Raw genomic sequence first — 23,214 nt, 5'->3', positions numbered from 1 at the left:
GAGCCTGGTGGGCTGCCATCTATGGGGTCACACAGAGTCGGACACGACTAAAGCGACTTAGCAGCAGCAGCAGCAGCAGGTTGGTCATAACTTTCCTTCCAAGGAGCAAGTGTCTTTTAATTTCATGGCTGCAATCACCATCTGCAGTGATTTTTGAGCCCAGAAAAATAAAGTCTGTTTTTGTTTCCCCATCTATTTGCCATGAGGTGATAGGCCCAGATGTCATGATCTTAGTTTTCTGAATATTGAACTTTAAACAAACTTTTTCACTCTCCTCTTTCACTTTCATTAAGAGGCTCTTTAGTTCTTCACTTTCTGCCTTAAGGGTGGTGTCATCTGCATATCTGAGGTTATTGATATTTCTCCCAGCAGTCTTGATTCCAGCTTGTGCTTCCTCCAGCCCAGCGTTTTGCAGTGCAGGAGACCCAGGTTCAATCCCTGGGTTAGGGAGATCCCCCTGGAGGAGGGAGTGGCAACCTACTCCAGTATTCTTGCCTGGAGAATTCCATAAACAGAGGAGCCTGGCAGGCTACAGTCCATGGGATCCCAAAGTGTCAGACACGACTGAGCACCCACATGCCGGGTCGTCATTGTGGCACTCAGGATGTTCAGTTGGGACACATGAACTCTTAGTTACGGCATGTGGGATCCAGTGCCGTGACCAGGGATCAAACCTAGGCCCCTCCCTTGGGAGCACCGAGTCCCAACCACTGGACCACCAGGGAAGTCCCTCTGTGGACATTTTTGAGCAGGATGATTCTCTGTCATGGGGACTGTCCTATGCGTTGTAGGATATTTAGCTTAGCATCTCCCGCCTCTACCCACTAGATATCCTGAGTCATGACAACCAACAGTGTCTCCAGACAGCGCCAGATGTCCCCTGGGAGCAAAATCCACCTTCCTCCTCCACCCCCAATTAAGAATCACTGCTCTGAAAGAATTCCTCTGATTAAGTATTTGGTCTGGGATGTCCCTCCCCAGGCCTCAGTTTCCCCTTCTGTCAAATGAATGGCTTGACCCAGAAGATGGATAACCATAGGTCTCCCCAGAACAGAGTTTTCCCCAGGCCCAGGTATTGTGATGAAATCCCACCAAGTTCCACCAGCAGGCTTGGACAAGAAAAAGAAAGGCCATTGGCATTTCAGCTGGACAGAGATGCAGCCCTCCAGATGCTCACGTGGACCCTCCTTCTGTACCCCATCTCATGCTCTGGGCCTTCATGGCCAAGATTCCTATTGGCCACCGTGTTTGCCCAGGTGGGTAGGGGCAGGGGAGATAGATCTTTCCTTCCTCCACCCCCATGAAAATAGGGGAGTCACTGGAATATTAATGGATTTGTTGGTGAATTCATGGTTGATACTGATCTGGTTTCTGGTGTCTGAAATGGCCTCGTCTCCCCCAAGTGGCCTCCTAGCACTGGCTGGCTCCATCTTTCTGAAGGACTTTCTCCTGGTTTTCTTGGAAGGTAATCTTGCAGCTCAACTTTGCTAAGAAAATTAAGAAGCGTTTCCTCTCCTTTTAAATCCCCACAGCAGAAGGACCTGTCAGAGGCATGGCATTGCATTTGGCACCTGATCTCTGAGTGAGGTCTTGGTTCTAGTCCCTGCTGGGTCAGTACCTGGTTGGGGACCTTAGGCAGGTCACCAGTTCTCAGAGCCTCAAGTTTCTCATCTATTTAACAAAGAATGGAGTCAGTACTCCATTCTTGTGGGGTTGTGGTTAGAATTAAATAAATACATGTAAAGCACTTGGCATAATTCCTAACATAGTAAATACTCAATATATAATGATTTACCAACAATTATGTATGGCCACCTGATGCAAAGAGACGACTCATTAGAAAAGACCCTAACTCTGGGAAAGATTGAGGGCAGGAGGAGAAGGCGGCGACAGAGGACAAGATGGTTGGATGACATTATGTCAATGGACATGAGTTTGAGCAAGCTCCAGGAGATGGTAAAGGACAAGGAAGCCTGGCGTGCTGCAGCCCATGGGGTTGAAAACAGTCAGACACAACTGAGCGACTGAACAACAAATGTCTGTTGTGATTAAGAAGTCAAATGAGACTATTTAAATCCAGTGCTTGGTAAGTTGTTCAGTGCTACCTGCAAGTGTAAATAATACTAAGATGTCATCAGTGTCAGAAATATCACCTTGCCAGCTTTCCTGAGGCAAACAGCCAAGTATGAACCATCAATTTCACAGTCCGTCAGCATCAGACAGGGCTTACTCTGGCTTCAGGGTCAGAAACAGCCTGGATCTCTAACTGAAAGTACATCTGCTTCCTGGATCTCATTCAGGAAGTGCATGCATCGGCTCAGATTGACTCAAAGCCTGGCTCTGAAAAGTCCACACCTCCAGAACTGTGCCCAAGAATCTCTGAAGATCAGTTGGGCTCCAGAATGGATGACTGGAATATAATTTGATGTGTGTGACTATACATGAATGTAGCCACTCCTGCATGGATTAGACATGCTCAAGATGCAATCAGGCTTAACCATGCTGTCATGAACTAGTGACCATCACAGAATGGGCCCCACACTCGAGCCACCACAGTAATCTGTGTACTTTGCTCACCCTATCCTGTGAATGCTTACAACTCTCTTAACCCCTGGTTGTAAATGAGGAAATGAAGGTTCAGAAAGATCAAATCACATGACAAGAATTGCAATACAAGTAACCATGGACCTGGGCTTCTACCCAGTGCAGCAACCTTCTGAGACAGAGTCTTTGCAGATGCCCATTCTGTAGATGAGAAAGCTGAGGTCTGTGGGGGCTCATGGCTTGCCTTGGGAAATGTTTGTGGTAATTTGGTAGAGGTAAGATTTAAACTCAGGCAGTCTTGAGAGTCCCTTGGACAGCAAGAGGATCAAACCAGTCAATCCTAAAGGAAATCAGTCCTGAATATGGAAGGACTGATGCTGAAGCTGAAACTCTAATCCTTTGGCCACCTGATGTGAAGAACTGACTTATTGGAAAAGACCCTTATGCTGGGAAAGATCGAAGGCAGGAGGAAAAGGGGACAACAGAGGATGAGATGGTTGGATGACATCACCGACTCGATAGACATGTGTTTGAGTTGGTGATGGACAGGGAAGCTTGGCGTGCTGCAGTCCATGGGGTCGCAAAGAGTCAGACATGACTGAGTGACTGAACAGTCTGGTTCCAGAGCTGTTCTTGTCCCATATTGCATGACAAACCACCCCAAACTCAGTGATATATTATGAGTTAATAATCATTTTAGCTATTAATTTTATTATGCTCATGAATTTTATGGGTCAGGGAATTGAACAGGGCTCAGGTAGCTTGTTTCTACACCATGGTGTCTAGGGCCTCAGTTGGGGTGACCCAAGTAGCTGGGAGCTGGACCTGCTGGGTCAGAGGGTCCACTTCTGAGATGGCATCTTCACTCATCTACAGAAGCGGGCAAAGGACTTCCTGGTGGCCCAGTAGCTAACACTCCGTGCTCCCAATGCAGGGTGGCCTGGGTTCGATCCCTGGTCAAGGAACTAGATCCCACGTGCTGCAACTAAAAGTTGGCATGCCTCAACTAAAGATCCTGCGTGCCATAACTAAGACCTGGCATAGCCAAACAAATTAATAAATAAAAACATTAAAAAAAAAAAAGAAGTGGACAGGTTGGACTCAAAGGCTGGGCTCAGTATGAGGTCATGCATGGTTTCTCTCCACACCCCCTGGGCTTCTCAGAGCATGGCAGCTGGATTCCAAGAGGGAAATTTGTAAGAGAATCAGTGGGAAACCACAGACCTCAGAAGTCAAGGACCTCCCTTCTCCTGTGCTTTTCCAGTCAGAGCAATAGTGGTCACTAACCAGCCCAAATTCAAGGTGATGGGACCTAACTTACCCTGGGCTGTGAGCTAGTACTGTAGACAGAGAGAACTGTGAGCCACTCGCCTGCCCTTGAGGAGTTCCCAGTACAGTACGGGGAAAACAACAGAGGGGAAAAGGAATCCCAGCTCAGCACGTCTTGTGTTCCCGAGGACCCTGGGAACTTGGCACGGAGCTCACTCTTAGAGTGTGTGTTGACTGCATTCACTGCCTAATTGCTCCGAACCATTAGCCAGCTATGTTGTATTCTCAGAGTTACTCATGACCAGGTTAAACTGCAGATTCCCAAGGGTAAATTCTCCCGTGATGAACAGGGTGTTTCCAGTTGTACCAGAAAAGCCAGCAGAGTGACTGGACCCCTAGCTTCCCACAATGCACTTCCCAACCCTTGTCACAACTAGGGCCAGAAAATACCACTGGCATGTGAGACTTTGACCCCGGGAGGCAGAATCCCATTTTCAAGACCTTGGAAATCATGTGAGGGGTTGTCATTCAGACACTCAGTTGTGTCCAACTGTTTGTGACCGCATGGACTGCAGCACGCCAGACTTCCCTGTCCTTCACTATCTCCTGATTGCTCCACTTCATGTCCATTGAGTCGATGATGCCATCCAAGCATCTCAAACTCTGTTGCCCCTTTCTCCAGCCTTTTGCCACCAAGACCAGGGCACAGTTTGCTACCTCGCCTTGGCCTTGGTCTTCTATTGTTTTTCCTTTTTTTTATATAAAAGAAGCACTATTTGTTTATTTATTTTTGACTGTGCTGGATCTTGGTTGCCGCGCATGGGCTTTCTTGCGGTGAGCAGGGGCTACTCTCTAGCTGCAGCACGATGGCTTTTCGTTGTGGTGGCTTCTCTTGTTTTGGAGCACAGGCTCTCGGCGTCGGGGCTCAGTAGTTGTGGCATACCGACTTAGCTGCTCAGAGGCATGTGGGATCTTCCCAGACCAGAGATCGAATCCGTGCCCCCTGCGCTGGCAGGCAGACTCCTAATCACTGACCACCAGGGAAGTCCTTTCCACTGTTCATTTATTCCTTCATCCCACAGGTGTTTAGGCACTGTCTTAAGCCCTGATGACTTGGCAGTGAGCACAGCAGAGCTGTCCCTGCCCTTAGGAGCTGACAGTCTTGTGGTTTATACGTTTCAGGGTACTGCATGGTGGGCTTAGGGTCTGTCATCAGATCTTGCCTGGGTTTGAGTTCCTGCTCGACCACGTGCTGCCCGGAAGACCTCACAGGAGACCTTTAACCTCTTTCTTGCTCCCTCTGAATTTGTTTCATCATCAATGTACTGGGGGTAAGAATAGGATCTTCTAGGTATGGTTGTTCAAACGAGATGAGTTTGCAAATGCAGCTGCTGGTGGTAGAGATGCTGGTGGCAACCTCCTCCCTCTAAACTCATTATAAGCTTCTCCGGGGCAAGGACAGTTTTCTGCTCCTCCTGTGTGTCTCTCAGGGTCTCCTTTGAGCTGCCCTTGGCACTGGCTCTCTATAAATACCTCCTGAGTCATTAGAGCTGAGCCTAAAATTTTGCTGTGACTCCGAAGGTCATTTTGAATAGTCATGGCTAGAATGTATTTAGCAAAACTTCAAATTTTCCTAAAACAGAAAGAAAAAAAAAAACCATTTGAAATCTCTGATTGGTGAGGGTGACTTGGTGAGACATTCCTAAATTTAAATTTGACTCAGGGAACTCAAACAGGGACTCTGTGACAATCTAGACGGATGGGTTGGGGAGGGAGATGGGAGGGAGGGGACATGGGTGTACGAATGGCTGATTCTTGTTGATGTTTGACAGAAAACAACAAAATTCTGTAAGGCAATTATCCTTCAATTAAAAAAAATAAATAAAATGGCAAAAAAATTTCTTCCCATGTTCTCAGGGGCTTTCCTGGTGGCTCAGATAGTAAAAAATCTGCCTGCAATGTGGGAGACCTGGGTTCAATCCCTGGGTTTCAAAGATTCCCTAGAAAAGGGCATGGCGGCTTCCCTGGGTGGTTCAGACGGTACAAGCATCTGTTTGCAATGCAGGAGACCCAGGTTCGATCCCTGGGTCAGGAAGATCCCCTGGAGAAGGAAATGGCAACCCACTCCAGTACTCTTGCCTGGAAAATTCCACGGATGGAGGAACCTCATAGGCTACAGTCCATGGGGTCACAAAGAGTCGGACACAACTGAGCGACTTCACTTTCACTTTCACGCACTCCAGTATTCTTGTCTGGAGAATTCCATGGACAGAGGAGCCTGGTGGGCTACAGTCCATGGGGTTGAGTGACTAGCATTTTCACTTTGGCTTCCCATGCTCTAGCCTCTCACTTCAGCAAGTTGTTGAATCTCTCTAAGCCTTGGTTTCTTTGATGGTAATAAGGGGGCTGACCTGTTTGATGAGGGGCTATCAGGATGGGAAATGGTGCACAGAAAGCAAGCTTCAGGTTGAGTGCACAGATGATTTTGATAAATGCAGGTTGCTGTTCTAGATCTAATACTTCCACTAGCCCAGATCTTTAAACGCCACAGTAGAGGAGTTAGTGCAAAGGGAGACCCCAGCTCTGAGGGGCCAGGGTGATGACAGAGCACCATTCAGAGGTCCAGTTCTTGGAGCACCATCCATCAAAACCTTGCTCTTTTCTAAAATCTGTGTTCATCCCTGCATTCAGGATGGCAGGTTGGAAGGATTGCAATATAAAAGCAATTATAGAACATTTTAAAAAATGAACTGGCATTTATTGAGTACCTACTAACTTCCAAAATCTTCTCTAAGTATTTTACATTAATTATTTCATTTGAGTCTCATAACCACCCTGTGAAGTAGGTCCTACCATGACCCCCTTCTACAGATGAGGCAACTGAGGCACAGAATGGTGAAGAGATTTGTCAGAGGTCATTCAGGGACTACGTAGGGAGCTGGAAATCAAATCCAGGCGTTTTTCTCCAAGGCTGCTCCTGAGCCATTGTTGGTAACTCCAGCAGTGGTTCTTAAGCTATTTTTTGAGGGGCCCAGGTCTCCTTAGTCCTGTGATGGAAGTGATGGCCCCGCCCCCAGGAAAGTGAGCACAGGACACGCATGTGCCTGGAGCATGTTCCCCAAGGCTGTGCTCTTTCCAAGAGTGAGCCTGAGACGCAGCCAAAAGCCTCGGGCATGTTTACACACCCCCATCTCAGGGTAGAGTCTGGCATAACTTAAAAGAATAAACATTGCACATATTTGGATACAATTTCAAGGGAGTCACTCCCTCCCAAGCTTGCTCATCCCCCCATAAGCCCACAGACAAGAATTCCAGTTAAAAGTCAGAAACCTATTTGCTAATAGAGATAGTTAGGGGTCTTGTTTAAGTCTGAGCTATAATTCTGAAATTAGCATACCGCTTATTTACACACAAGCTACTTGAAAATCTCTGATGGCTCAGACCAGAAGATAAAGAATTTGACTGCAGTGCAGGAGATTTGGATTCCATCCCTGGGTTGGGAAGATTCACTGGAGAAGGGATGGCAATCCACTCCAGTATTCTTGCCTGGAGAATTCCATGGACAGAGGCTACAGTCCATGGGCTCGAAAAGAGGTGGACACGACTGAGCAACTAACACTTGCACTTTTCACTTTACTTGAAAATCACCTGCTTCAGTAAACAGCCCCCTGACCTTACTGTTCATGATTAGGAAACCCTTTTTTATCCCTTGGGTGCGCCAGCCCCAATCTGCTTTGCAGGAAAGCGCACGGGCAAGGAGTTGGGTGCAGGCATTTTATATCTTTAGATGTTTTCTTTTGTGCCACCACAAATCTTTTGAGGGAGATGTTATTTTTCCCATTTCCCAGATGAAGAAACAGAGCCGAAGAGAGATAAGGCTCCCAGAAATAATGCTCCAGCCATTGTTGGGCACAGGCATTGTTTGCCAGGGTTTCATAGCCTGTGAATAATAAAGCCCAAAGCATCCAACACCACAACATTCCTTTCTACTGTGCCCCTGAATTAAAGGGTAAAATTAGCATTTAATACTGTGTGTGTAACAGAAGTATGGTCTGTTTGGCTTTGCTTTGAAAATATGTATATACTGTCGTATACTGTCAAGCTCTCCAAATTGGGGATTATAGAAGCCCACAGCTGAGTGCATTTTTGAAGGTCATTGAAAGCAGGGCTTCTCAACTTAATATTCACGACAGTCACCTGGGGCTCTTGTGAAAATGCAAAATTCAATTCACTAGCTCTGGAGCCGGGCCCAAGAGTCTGCATTTCTAGCAAGTTCCAGAGACTCACCCATCCTCTTGCCTTTCCCTGAACAATGTCTCATAACTGAGCAGGAAGTGTTATCCAAATGCTTCCAAAAGACATGTGTTTCTCAAAAGGAGCATTGGTGGTGGAGAAGGTCTGCTGATGGGATGGGGGCAGAGTGGACCCAGAGACTGACAGGGTTTAACATGAAGCATAAAGCTGTGCTCACTGAGGGAGTCGGCCACGGAGGGGAGAGCATTCCTGTCCATGGGAAAATGCCCTAGAGGGAGCTATTATCTATCGGTATCAACTCTTCTCCGAAAAATGTTTTAACAAGAAATCAAGAATCAACAAAAATAACATTACCTCCAAGTTCTCCTTCATTAACCTGAAGATGAGAAGATAATTACCGCTTTCTGGCTTGTGTTAACCCCAGGAGACCAGCCTGGGGATGGGGGAGAGGCACTCCTCCTGTTCTCCCATTGCCCCCCTCTCCCAGCCACACTGGCCTCCTTCTGGGGTCTCCAGAGTTCCCAGACTTTTGCACCTTCAGACTTTTGCACCTGCTGAGCTCAACGTTCCCACAACATATACACACACAAGTATAATATTAATGTTTGTGTATATATGCATGCACACACACATATATGCATACACATATGTTTATGTGTATGTATGCTGCTGCTAAGTCACTTCAGTCATGTCCAACTCTGTGCGATGCCAGAGACGGCAGCCCACCAGGCTCCCCTGTCCCTGGGATTCTCCAGGCAAGAACACTGGAGTGGGTTGCCATTTCCTTCTCCAATGCATGAAAGTGGAAAGTGAAAGTGAAGTCGCTCAGTCGTGTCCGACCCTCAGCGACCCCATAGACTGCAGCCTTCCAGGCTCCTCCGTCCATGGGATTTTCTAGACAAGAGTACTGGAGTCGGGTGCCATTGCCTTCTCCATGTGTATGTATATGTATGTATATTTAGACCTATACTTAAACATGTGTTTCTCTGTTTACTTGTTTATTGTAAGTTCCATGAGGGCAGAGTCTTTGTTTCATTCACTGCTATGGTTCCAACACTTAGAACAATAGCTGGATCCTAAGACCCTGATGCTGGGAAAGATTGAAGGCAGGAGGAGAAGGGGATAACAGAGACGAAATGGTTAGATGGTATCACCAACGCAATGGACATGAGTTTGAGCAAGCTCCGGGAACTGGTGATAGACAGGGAAGCCTGGCATGCTGCAGTCCATGGGGTTGCAAAGAGTCAAGTGTGACTGAGCGGCTGAATAACAACAGCAAGGAGGTGCCCAGAAATACTTGCTAAGTGAATGAATGGATGGACTACCACCACCACCCCCACTCCCAGTGTGGCTGTGAGGATTAGATGAGATTATTTATGTAATTAGTACATCATGATATAAGTGAACAATAAACGCTTTCTCCTTTCCTCCTCTCTTTCCCCACTTTCTCATCCCTTCCCTACCTGCTAAGAACCTCTTTTATTATTTTACTCCTTATGAACTCCATGTTTTGAAAGATTTTTTTCTAAACTGATTAAATTTTTTGAGGCGTGTGCTCAGGCATGTCCGACTCTGCAACTCCATGGACCTGCCAGGCTTCTCTGTCCATGGAGAGAAGCCACCACAATGAGAGTAGTCCCCGCCCACCACTACAAAGACCCAGTACAGTTTAAGTCAGCTCAAATATTTATTTAAATATTTTTTTGTGCTGGTTGTGCTTAGTCACTCAATCGTGTCTGACTCTTTGCAACCCAATGGACTGTAGCCCATCAGGCTCCTCTGTCCATGGGGATTCTCCAGGCAAGAATACTGAAGTGGGTTACCATGCCCTCCTCCAGGGGATCTTCCCAATCCTGGGATCAAACCCAGGTCTCCCACATTGCAGGCAGATTCTTAACGGGAAGCCACCAGGGAAGCCCATTTAAATATTTAAATCAGTTTAAATATTTATTTATTTTGGTTGTACTGGGTCTTCGTTGCAGCAAGCGGGAGCTGCTCCCATTGTGGTGGCTTCTCTTGTTCTAAAGCATGGGCTTTAGAGTGCTCAGGCTTCAGTAGTTGTGGCTCATGGGTTTAGTTGCTCTGCGGCCTGTGGAATCTTCCCAAACCGTGGATCAAACCCATGTCCCCTGCATTGGCAGGCAGATTCTTAACCACTGGACCACGAGAGAAGTCACTAAATAATAAGTTACTTTTTTCCCTGTGTTATGAAGCACAGACATGGTTAATGGTGCAGTAGCATCAGCCTCTCCATAAAGAACCCAAGGTTCCTTGCAGTAGGAATACCGTGATCCCAGCTGTAAATAGGCCACCACTGCAAACCCAGAAATTCTTATGTTCTCAACAATTGTTTAGACCTCTGTTATAAGCAAGCTAGTTATGCCTGAACAGATGAAATGCCAGCCCTAAACAAAGAAACTTGAGATGTTTAGTTTGTCTGTCCATATTGAGTTATTAGGAGCAAAATGATAATTTCCATTAACCCCTTTTCACATTTTTGAAAAAACAGCCCTTTCCTGCAGTTCCCCTCCCCCTCGGCTACCATAAGGAACCCCAGTTTGGGAACCATCAGCCTCTCCCGCCCATGCTATTTCTCAGGCCTTGGAGCCCAGAGGAGCTATTTTTTTCAAGATGCATCTACTTGATCACTTTCTCTCCCTGTTCCCAGTAATGAGCTTTCGGGCCTAATTAGAATGAAATGTGTTGTTTCCCTTCCTTCTTTGTCTCCATAATGATCTTTATCATTAGGATGGATTAGTTTCCCGTGCTGGGCTCTCTCTTGTTCTCTCATTATGATTTCATCGTGGTGTTTGTCTGTGCGTGCGTGATTCTGCTCGCCCTGTGGATGGGAATAGTTAAGGGGACCTCCGCAGAAACTGGGAATAAAGAAACAAGAGAAAGAAACAGGAAGAAAAGTGACGAGGAATGAAAATGGCATGAAATGAGCCGCTCTCTCGACAGCCCCTCCGGATGATAATTGAGAATGGGAAAAGCACAACACAGACCTATTTGTCCTTCCTCGTCACCACGGCTTTAATGAGAAAGGGAAATTGACCGACGGGAGACGTTTCTGTCATCTTCCGGCACTGTGAGCACCATTGTGAGGTCCTGGCTGAACTCACTCGCCTGAGCTGCGCTGTATACGCTCCCAACACAGAGGCCTCTGCCCAGACTTGCTTCTCCCCTGTCTGCTCGCTGAGTCTCTTTGCCTGAGCACATCCTCCCCTCCCCTACTCAGACTGTTTTCTTCCCACAACATGTCAGCTGGCGTTTCCAGCACCTGGACTCCACCGTTGCAGAATTTCTGCACTGGCCCTCACTTCCTCCTGCAACCTCTGTATGTGAGTTACTTCAAAGACCTGCAGGGGAACTTCCCAGGTGGTCCAGCAGTTAAAAATGCTGGGGACATGATTTGAATCCCTGGTTGGGGAACTAAGCCCATTTGCCACAACTAGAGAAGCCCATCCACTGCAAGGAAGACCCAACGCAGCCAAAAAAAAAGAGAGAGAGAGACCTGTAGGAAGGGGAGAGGAAGGAAGAAAGCCCAGAAGTCAGGTGGGAGGTGCCAATCAGTCCCCCCAATGCTAAGTATCTTTGAAGCACTTTCTAGTTGTTAATGTGAATCACTCTCAATACACATAGTGGACAGGGATGATATTAACCCAATTTAACCTGTTAAAATGTGGCTTTATGCATTATTGGTTAATTCAGTCTCATAGGAAAATGGCCACTCCCTCTGTCCCCTCCACTTCACTGGGAATCACTGTGTTGTGGTGGAAAGAGCATGATGCATCAGTTACGATAGATCTGTTATGCTGCAGTAACAAATGATCCCCAAAATCTCACTAGCTTTCAACAAGGGTTTGTTGTTGTTCAGTTGCTAAGTCGTGTCTGACTCTTTTCGAACCCACAGACTGCAGCATTCCAGGCTCCCTTGTCCTTCACTATCTCCTAGAGCTTGCTTAAATTCATGTCCATTGAGTCGATGATACTGTCTAACCATCTCATCCTCTGCTGACCCTTCTCCTTTTCCCTTCAACCTTTCCCAGCATCAGGGTCTTTTCCAGTGAGTCATCTCTTCACATCAGGTGGCCAAAGTACTGAAGCTTCAGCTTCAGCATCAGTCCTTCCAATGAATACCCTGGACTGATCTCCTTTAGGATGGACTGGTTTGATCTCCTTGCTGTCCAGGGGACTCTAAAGAGTCTTCTCCAGCACCACAGTTCAAAAGCATCAATTCTTCAGCACTCAGCTTTCTTTATGGTCCATCTCTCACATCTTTATTTCTCACTTATGCTACGTGTCCAATGCAATTCAGTGGTGGCTCTGCTCTGTGTCATCTTCACTTCAGGACCCAGGCTGATGGAGCAGCCTCCATCTAAGACATAAGTGGGGGAAAGAGAACAGGCAGATCATGTGCTGACTCTACAAGCTTCTGCTCAGAGGTGACACACATCAATTTCTGTTCACATTTCATTAAACAAAGAAAGTTGCAAAGCCAAGTCTGCCATCATTTGAAGGAAAGTATAATCCTCCCCTAGGAGGAACAATAAATATTTCTGAAAAATAATCCAGTCACCATGATGGCTTTATAGTTTATAATTACAAAAGTAAACAAAGTAAAAAATTTAGAAATGATATATTTACTTAATGGAATAATATAAATCAGTTAAATGCCTATAGGCAAGAACATGAGAATGCAATGTTGAGTGAAAAAAATCAAGGCATAAAAGACTATGTATATTGTGGTATTATTTTAAAACTCAAAAAAAAAGTGAAACTAGAAAATATGTTGTTAATACATATTAATTAAATAAGATTTTTTTTAAGTGATGATTACAAATGCAGCTCACTTAATTTTTGGCTGAGCTGGGTCTTAGTTGCAGGATCTCTAGTTGGCTTTATACAGGATCTTTAGTTGTGGCTTGTGAGCTCTTAGTTATGAGATGGGAGCTCTAGTTCCCTGAAAGTGAAAGTGAAGTCGCTCAGTCGTGTCCGACTCTTTGCGACCCCATGGACTGTAGCCTACCAGGCTCCTGCCTCCATGGGATTCTCCAGGCAAGAGTACTGGAGTGGGTTGCCATTTCCTTCTCCAGGGGATCTTCCTGACCCAGGTATCGAACCCGGGTCTCCTGCATAGACACTTTAATCTCTGAGCCCCTGACCAGGGATTAAACCTGGGCCCCCTGCTTTGGGAACTCAAAGTGTTAGCCACTGAACCACAAGGGAAGTCTCAAGATAGGGATTCATTAAACCCCAAAACTTCTGAGGGCAGCACCCTATGCTGGAGGCAGCAAGGGTTTAAAACAAGAGAGAGGTGATTATATTGATTCACAGCTATTCATTTCATTATTATAATCCATAAAATTTATATATATGATTTCCCTGGTGGCTCAATGGTAAAGAATCCACCTTCCAATGCAGGAGACTCATGCTCGATCCCTGGGTCGGGAAGAAGAAAATGGCAAGCCACCCCAGTATTCTTTCCTGGGAAATCCCATGGAAAGAGGAACCTGGTGGGCTACAGTTTATGGGGTCACAAAGAGTCAGACACAACTTAGCAACTAAACAACAACTTATACGTATATTCACTTCAGTTCAGTTCAGTTCAGTTCAGTTGCTCAGTCGTGTCCAACTCTTTGAGACCCATGAATCACAGCACACCAGGCCTCCCTGTCCATCACCAACTCCCGGAGTTCACTCAAACTCATGTCCATCGAGTCAGTAATGCCATCCAGCCATCTCATCCTCTGTCGTCCCCTTCTCCTCCTGCCCCCAATCCCTCCAAGCATCAGAGTCTTTTCCAATGAGTCAACTCTTCGAATGAGGTGGCCAAAGTATTGGAGTTTCAGCTTCAACATCAGTCCTTCCAATGAACACCCAGGACTGATCTCCTTTAGAATGGATTGGTTGGATCTCCTTGCAGTCCAAGGGACTCTCAAGAGTCTTCTCCAACACCACAGTTCAAAAGCATCAAGTCTTCTGCGCTCAGCTTTCCTCACAGTCCAACTCTCATATCCATACATGACCACTGGAAAAACCATAGCCTTGACTAGACGGACCTTTGTTGGCAAAGTAATGTCTCTGCTTTTGAATATGCTATCTAGGTTGGTCATAACTTTCCTTCCAAGGAGTAAGCGTCTTTTAATTTCATGGCTGCAGTCACCATCTGTAGTGATTTTGGAGCCCCCAAAAATAAAGTCTGACACTGTTTCCACTGTTTCCCCATCTATTTCCCATGAAGTGATGGGACCAGATGCCGTGATCTTTGTTTTCTGAATGTTGAGCTTTAAGCCAACTTTTTCACTCTCCTCTTTCACTTTCATCAAGAGGCTTTTTTGTTCCTCTTCACTTTCTGCCATAAGGGTGGTGTCATCTGCATATCTGAGGTTATTGATATTTCTCCCAACAGTCTTGATTCCAGCTTTTGCTTCTTCCAGCCCAGCGTTTCTCATGATGTACTCTGCATATAAGTTAAATAAGCAGGGTGACAATATACAGCCTTGATGTATTCCTTTTCCTATTTGGAAGCAGTCTGTTTTTCCATGTCCAGTTCTAACTGTTGATTCCTGACCTGTGTACAGGTTTCTCAATAGACAGGTCAGGTGGTCTGATATGCCCATGTCTTTCAGAATTTTCCACAGTTTATTGTGATGCACACAGTCAAAGGCTTTGGTGTAGTCAATAAAGCAGAAATAGATGTTTTTCTGGAACTCTCTTGCTTTTTCGATGATCCAGCGGTTGTTGGCAATTTGATCTCTGGTTCCTCTGCCTTTTCTAAAACCAGCTTGAACATCCGAAAGTTCATTGTTCACGTATTGCTGAAGCCTGGCTTGGAGAATTTTGAGCATTACTTTACTAGCGTGTGAGATGACTGCAATTGTGCGGTAGTTTGAGCATTCTTTGGCATTGCCTTTCTTTGGGATTGGAATGAAAACTGACCTTTTCCAGTCCTGTGGCCACTGCTGACTTTTCCAAATGTGCTGGCATATTGAGTGCAGCACTTTCACAGCATCATCTTTCAGAATTTGAAATAGCTCAACTGGAATTCCATCACCTCCACTAGCTTTGTTCGTAGTGATGCTTTCTAAGGTTCACTTCACTTCATGTTCCAGGATGTCTGGCTCTAGGTGAGTGAATTACATACAGTTTTTTCTTTTGGTCAAATACAAACATAAAATTAACCATTTTTAAGTGCACAGTTCAGTGATATACATTCACATTGTAAGGCAACCATCACTACCATCCATCTGCAGAACTCTTTTCATCTTGCAAAACAGAAACTCTACACCCAATAAGCACCAACTCCCTGTTTCTCCCTTCTTCTACCCCTGGCCACCACCTAAATATATTATTTTCTGTGTATCAAATATAATATAAGAATTTATTTTGAAAGAAAGAACATGGACTTTGGAAATACACAGACCTGGGTTCAAATCCTGGCTCTCCTATTTTCTAACTTCTTGACCTTGGGAGTCTGCCTAATCCCATCTACTAAGTGGGAATGATAAAAGCTCCCTCCCAGGATGTGTGGAAGGATTATAGATGACACAGAGCTTTTAGCATAAGGCTAGACATACAGTCAATGCTTTAAAAAAGGAAGACGATATTCTATTAAGTGGTAATTGATTAATTAAGTGTTGAATATAGAATTGACCTGAGGCCATGCCCTGTCACAGTACTTAAATGGGCTAAGGCTGGGTTGGCTGTGTCCCCTGGGAGTTTGTGAATGCAGTAGCGGTACTGTCTGCAGACACAGAGCCCTGAGGGCCAGAAAAGACACTAGCAAGGTAGCCTCAGGTCTCTAGCTCGAGATGAAGGGAAGTTGTGCCTCCGTGGGAAAGTGGGACCCGCGTGTTATGAAAAAGGCTGTTTGGGCCCTGCAATGGCAGAGATCAGTAGTTGGGACATAGACTGTATGACCTGCAAAGCCCCAAATATTTACTGTCTGCATTAGTTGCTTCGTTGTGTCTGACTCTTTGCAACTCCAAGGACTGTAGCCCGCCAGGCTCCCCTGTCCATGGAATTATCCAGGGAAGGATACTAGAGTGGGTTGCCCTTCCCTTCTCCAGGAGGTCTCCCCAACCCAGGAGTCAAACCCAGGTCTCCTGCACTGGAAGCAGACTCTTTACCATCTGAGCCACCAGGGAAGTGCCCATATATTTACTATCTGGTCCTTTATGAAAAAGTTTATCAATCTTTGTTTTAACATGACAAAATGCAGTGACCTTAAGACGGGTAGCAGAATCACTGAAAACTTCTACAAGTAAAAACCAAACCCTGGAGGCAGAATCCAGGTTGAGATGCCTCAGGATTCTTGCAATGAGAACCACGTGGCGGCTTCTCAGAACTTGCCAATCACCTTTCCTTTTCCAGCTCAGCAAGTTTGGATCTGAGGTAAGTGAGCCAAGTTTGGTCAGCTAGAATGCACCACTCCGGAAACAGGCTGATCTGGGCAATTGAATTTCTCTTTAATAGAAGATTGAACAAAAAAGTCCTTTCGGCGTTGCCCCCCAAGGAAAAGATGTTTCAGTTGTGTGCGAAGCCCATTTTCCTGATAGAGAAGTTGAACTTGCAAATGTCAAAGCTCTCCAATTGCTCAAGGATGGCACTTCCCACTGGTGAGACATTGTGCGTCGGAAAGTGAAGACAATGAAACTGAATCTGCCAAACCTGTGACATCTCCTAAAAGGTGAAATCTTTTTCTCATCTTATTTTTTCTTCCATTTATGATCCAAACATGATCCCTTCCATGGAAAAATCTCTCTTCCTCAGTTGCCCTGAGTTGACTCTGTGGTTGTGACCCACATGCCACATCCTCAGTGATCCAAGACTTTGTTATTTATCAGGTAAAAATATAAAGACAACCAGTAAAACACAAGTTGCAGCCAAGTATTTCAATCCCCAGTACCTATAAAAGCTGAAATTTTGAAAAATTCCTGTTATCAAATTGAAATCTTGTTTTCACTATGTCTGCCTTCCAGAAGAGAGGAAGGGTGTTTTTAAAGGCATCCTAGGTGACTTCCTTTGGTTAAGATTCCATGTTTCCACTTCAGGGGACATGGGTTCCATCCCTGGTCAGGGAACTAAGATCCTGCATGCTGAGCAGCGTAGCCAAATAAATAAAAGCAGCCTAGAGGTCAGGATTCTGTGAATCAGACTTGTCTTGGGGGCTTGCCAATATACAGACTTGCAGATCCACTGATAGGTCTCCACAGGGGTCCTGGCATTTTTTTTTTTTTTTTAATGTAGCTTTCTAGTGTTTACATTTGGCACTCCCCCTCCCCTCCCCACTCCCTGCCTCTGGCTTCCCTCTCAAGGGTCCGTGAGCTAGGAAGACAGGCAGAAGTAAATGCCCTCCAGGCAGCTAGCAGAGCCCCTCCAGAGGGTGGTGGCCCCGCTGTCATTTGCGTTCTCAGTCCCAGCCTAAATGGAGTCTCAAGGTCTCCAGGGAGCCCAGCCCAGCACCTGCCACAAGCACTAAATTCTCCCAGAACCCCAGAGAGAAAGCAGTCCTGGCAGATAGAGTCCCTGCTTGCGGCTTGCCTCTGGGCCGTCTCTGCTGACTTGGTGTCTGGATGCTCTCTCTTCATCCTCATTGTGGGAAGTGGGGCATCTGTCTTTTACAGGCATCTGCCTCTCCCTTTCACTCTTTGTATCCTACAATCCCTGGATTGTTTGAAGGCTAGTTTCCCCTACGACATCCTCAGCATCCTACCCTCCCCTGACAACCCACAGGAGCCCACCCTGCAGACAATCCCTGTAGGGTCTGCAAGGAACAGCGTGCAAAGGGAGGCACTGAAGTTTTCAGGGAAACCCCAGATTGTCTTCAGAGCAGACTTTGGAATTACTTTCTGTCCTGGCATCACCACCCACCATCTTTGTCCATGGTGAGGGTTAGATTTGCTCATCATTCTCAGATGGGGGCAGATAAGCCCAGGAAGCTCCTGGCATTGGGCTGTGAGGGCCTCCTGCAGGCCCAGCCATCTGATGGCGATCCCCAGGCCAAGTCATCTGACTTGTCTTGTGTCTCCAGTACACACATAGAAAAAGTTTCTGGAAGGAAGAATGGGAAGGGAGGGACATGGAAGGAAAGGAGGGAGGAGCCATCAGTCTCTCAAGATTAGTCCTTATTTCTGCATCCTTTCTGCAAGTATGTGTGAGCATGTACTATGTGCCAGACACAATTCTAGATGCTAGTAGTAAAGAATCTGCCTACCAATGCAGAAGACACAGGTTCGATCCCTGGGTCAGGAAGCTCCCCTGGAGAAGGAAACGGCAACCCGCTCCAGTGTTCTTGCCTGCGAAATCCCAGGGCCAGAGGAACCTGGTGGTCTACAGTCCATGTGGTCACAAAAAGTCAGACACAACCAATCAACTAAACAACAACAAAAGGTATAATGATGAACAAAATTAGACCGGCACCCTATCTCATAAGGCTGACTGTCTACAGGAGGAAGTCACAATAAGCAAATAATCATTTTTTTTAAATTTAGAGAAAAATGGCCCCCATGACAAGAGCTGCACAGGAGGGGTAGAGGCTCTTGGAGCTGGTTGGGGTGTGTGTTGGGGACTTCCTGGAGAAGCAAAACCCTCAATGAGTGCTGAAGCATTGATGAAGACACCCAACCCTAACTTTAACTGGTTGCTCCACTCCCTCCCGTCTCCCCATCACATTCACCCACCTCCACTTTCCCTACAGACACAGTAGTGGCTGGGAAAGTACAGAATCCAATAACTCTTTCTGGCAATATTGTGTTTGGAGCTTTTTATGACACTCAGGCTAAGACCCCAGTACCTGGAAGCCAGAGAGGGTCAGAACTCAAAGGGAACGGAATCAATCTGTCCCCTTTAAGCCTGTGTGGCAGGTACAAGAGTGAAAGAGAAAACCTCGCTTACTGAGGTGTCTCAAAAGTTGTGCAAATGACAAGCTCACTTTTAGCTGAAAAGAAGATACAGCTGAAATACTGATGTGGCGACCAGAGTCCAGCTCCGGACCCAGCTACCAAGGGAGGTGCTAAATAGTTGATGAAGAGCATAATTCATCGGTGATTAGGGCCCTCTGGCTGCAGGCTTCAAGCTAACTCTTCCCCATGCACATGTCTCTGACCCACCAGAGCCCAGGGTGCAGCCACTCAGTCAGCGGGGCTTGAATCCAGTTGTAAACTCGGTGCCTCTCATCACCCCCTGTCTCCCTCCCCAGCCCACAGCCTTGGCCATGGCCACTCCTGCTGCAACATCCCTCTGAGCTTCTGCACACACTGGTCCTTCTTCTCAGGGATCCTTTCTCCGCCTTGAGCACCTGGCCCCCTCCTGCTCCCTGACTTGCCTCTTAACATTGTGCAACTCCAGGATTGTTTCTTCATCTCTTTGTACCTCAGTGTTCTCATCTGTAAAATGGGAAAGCTGTAATAGTCACGACTGAGTAGAGTCACTGGGAAGACAGGACATGTTAGGGATGTCAAGGGCATAGACCATTGCATCGCACATTAATACTTACTCTCTAGACATTAGGCATTGAATTTATTCATCCTTCCTAACTTAGCTCAAGCATCATCTCCTCTTGGAGCCTTCTTGGCCTCCCAGTCTCAGGTAAGGAAGCACTGAAACCTGTGCTATATGATTACATGGTTACTCAGATTGCTGGTTTGTGGTCCTTGCCTAAGCTTCTTGAAGACCAAGATGACGTCATTCATCTCTGTATTCCCTGTGGCTGAAACTGGGTACGCAGTAGGTGCTGAACGAATGAATGAGTAACTGAGTGAGTGAATCTCAACACACATTTGATCTCAGGGTCTGAGATCCTTGATGATACATTGATGATGGGGAAATCAACTCAGAATATTTCATATCTGTTACTTGGGCTGAAGAACACAGCCATCTGACCCTGCCAGGGGTGAAGTAGTTTTACTTGTCTGGCTAGCTTACGATTCAACTGCCCCAGAGGCTGCCCTCTGCCCTAGGGTGCTTGATCCCTTTGGAACAGTAGGCAGAGTCTATATTGGCCCCATGAATGTCCCGATACAATCTGCCCGCCATCACTCGAAGCTGAGTTTTGGAAAGTGAGCCTCATGTTCCGTCTCCCCACCTTCCAGAGTAGGGTGTTTTGCTATTTTTCCTCCTTCCTCCCTCTACCTCACTGGTGACCTCTCCCATCTTCCATGCCTCTTGCTCACTATACTGGGCCAAGGGGCAGCCCCAGAATCTAAAGTGCAGCCATGGGGCTATCTTTGGATCTTTCTAGCATTGGTTCCCCCCAACCAATTCCCAGCTTTCCCCTGCCATGCCTTATATGCTGGGCACATGCTCCAGGCTCTGGGCAACTCTGCCAGCCAGGAAGTGCCTACCGCCCTTGATTAGCATAAGCAACGTGCTTTCCTTGGCTGGGTCTGGAGCTGTTGCAGCCTAATTAGCAAAGCCGCCAGATCAGCAGGGCCTCTCATTAACACTGATCCGATCTGTGTCTCAGCTGCTGAAGCCCCCACAGCCTGTCCCTCAGCAACCTTCCCCCAGGATCACCAGGACTCTGGTGGGGGAGGGAGTGACAGCCAAAAAGGGCCATCCCATCCTGTCATCTGCTGATGTGTAACCCCGGCAGGGGCTCATCATCCCGGAGGGCAGGGCTGGGGCTGGGTGGGGGCAGGGGGAGGCCCCTCTGGAAGTTCCATGCAGGCTTCCTGTCCCAAGTCTTTTTTGCCCTTCTATCATGCAATGAGTCTGTGCTAGGAGCTGTAAAAGATGCTGATATGGGTCATGATGCTCAGTATCAGTAAGCTCCATCCCAGACTTCCCTGGTGGTCCAGTGGTTAAGAATCCGCCTGCCAATGCAGGGGACATGGGGTTCGATCCCTGGTCCAGGAAGTTTCCACATGCCATGGGGCAACTAAGCCTGGAAGCCACAACTACTGAGCCCATGTGCCCTGAAGTCTGTGCTCTGCAACAAGAGAAGCCACTGTAATAGGAAGCCCAAACACCATGACTAGAGAGTAGCCCGGACTCACTGCAACTAGAGGAAGCCTGTGCACAGCAATGAAGACGCAGTACAGCCAAAAAGAAACAAATAAATTCAATTTTAAAATCAAAACCAATACAATATTGTAAAGTAAAAAAAAGTAAATGAATACAAAATAAAAAAGAAAGCTCCATCTCTTCCTCCAAGCCCTTGCTCTGTGGCCCGGACCTCTGCCACAAACCCCCTCACTGGTCAGCCCTGGGAGTGTAGCTAGGACAGCTGAGAGCACCCGAGGCCAGAGAAAAAGAGCAAGTGAAGGGGAAAGTGAGCAGCAGCTGCTTAGGTTTAGGTAATCAGAAGGGCTTCTCGGAGGAGGGGCCATTTTAGCTGAGATGCAATTGACAAGGAAAAGTTGGCCAGACAACTCTCTGGAGGAGAGGAGTTCCAGGACAAGGGACAGTGAGTGCAAATGAGAAAAAAGATGTGTCTTTTAAAAAAGGGAAGGCCAGTGTGCAAAGAGCTTGGTAGGGAGTTGGAGAGGGCTGGGTAATAAGAAGGAAGGACTAGTCTGGTGAAGGAAGGACTAGTCTAGTGAATGATTGAATGAATCAGAGTTGAAAGCAGTGAGGGACTTCGCTGGTGGTCCAGTGGCTAAGACCTCATGCTCCCAATGCAGGGTTCCCAGGTCTGATTGCTGGTCAGGGCACTGGATCCCATGTGCCACAACTAAGAGTTTGCATACCACAACTAAGACCCGGTGCAGCCAAATAATGTATATCTATTTTTTTAATTGAAAGCAGTGAGAAACCACTAGGAACTGGGGTAATGAGTAAAGCTTCCTTCTGCTCCCCTGTCATAGAACAGATTCTGTGTAGTGAGAGAGAAGAGGGAGACCGTGGACAGTGGCAGGTGAGAAGCAGACAGTTACAACAGTGTCGGTGGTGGAACTCCTAACTCTTTTATGACAAGTCCCAGTGAATGAGCCAGGCACCAAATAATGCCTGAACTTCTGGCTGTCACAACAACTCTGCAGTGGGGTACTGTACAGTCAGCAGACTGAGGTGCAGAGAGGTTAAGGTGGTTGACCAAGGCGCATCCTTCATATGTGATAGAGCCAGGCATTGGGCCCATACATGCTCCTGATTATTCCTCAGTGAGCGTGCATCTTTGCATTTGCTTAGGGAGCCAGCAGACCTGCTGTGCTACATGACTGGCAGCCCAAGTTCCTGCCAAAAGCCATGTATTTGTCCCTGGGAAAAACTTGTTCCGTGGCACTGGGGAGCTTTGACCCACCAGATTTGCTGGTTGGAAGCTCAGAGCATTTATCCAGATTGTTGAGTATCTTTCCACAGTAAACATTTGTCACTCATTTGGGCCACACTGCATGCAAACTTCCTTGCTATGCTTGGAGAAGCTCCAGTTGCTTTAAGGCAGAGCCTGCTTCTCTCAATCACGTTGAAAATATTTGTTTTCCCAGCATCCCTTGCAGCTAAGGAATGAATCTGTAACCTAGTCTCCAATCAGATGCAAACATCTGGAAGCCAAGGACCCAAAGAAGAGTCAAGTAGTACAAAATTTGGATTCAGTTTCCAAAGACTGTGGTAGCACACGTCAGCCCACTGTCAGTGATGGCAGTCAAGATAGAGCTTTTGTGCCCAGCAGCATGGACTGATCATAGGACTAGTTCAGTGGTTTGATTTGGGGGCATTAATTTTGTTTATAACAATTTTTAAACTAGTTATTTATTGGGCTGCACCGGGTCTTAGTTGCAGCATGTGGGATCTTTAGTTGTGCATGCAGGATCTTTAGTTGCAGCATGTGGGATCTAGTTCTCTGACAAGGGATCAAACTTGAGTCCCCTGCATTGGGAGCGCAGAGTCTTAGCCAGTGGACCACCAGGGAAGTCCTGGGGCATTAATCTTGGTTTCAGCCCTCCAAACCTGACTCTCCCGTTCTCCAGGAGATGTATGAATTGGCCAGACAAACATCGCTTTTCTGTTCAAATTAGCTAGAATTGGTTTCTGTTGCTTGCAACCAACGACTCTAATGAGTACACTCTCAATAGGCCTCATCAGGTCATTAGAGAAGGGAACTCTGGTTGGGGCGGAGGGCAGGCTTGGACTGTGCCAAGCAGATCCAGGGGATAGCCTCAAAACTCCCAGAGGAGGGGCAGGGAGCTGTCATTTCTGGGGCAA

General features: G+C 46.7%; 1 protein-coding gene across 1 annotated transcript in view; it reads left to right on the top strand.

Annotated features, from left to right (window-relative positions):
- Positions 1-23,214, top strand: part of KAZN (kazrin, periplakin interacting protein) — a 1,344,061-nt gene that overhangs the window by 1,120,110 nt on the left and 200,737 nt on the right. The window lies entirely within an intron of this gene.

The sequence above is a fragment of the Bos javanicus genome, chromosome 16 (assembly GCF_032452875.1).
Source record: "Bos javanicus breed banteng chromosome 16, ARS-OSU_banteng_1.0, whole genome shotgun sequence".
NCBI classification, from domain to species: domain Eukaryota; kingdom Metazoa; phylum Chordata; class Mammalia; order Artiodactyla; family Bovidae; genus Bos; species Bos javanicus.
The sequence above is the reverse complement of the archived record's forward strand: the minus strand, read 5'-3'. Positions and strand labels throughout refer to the sequence as shown.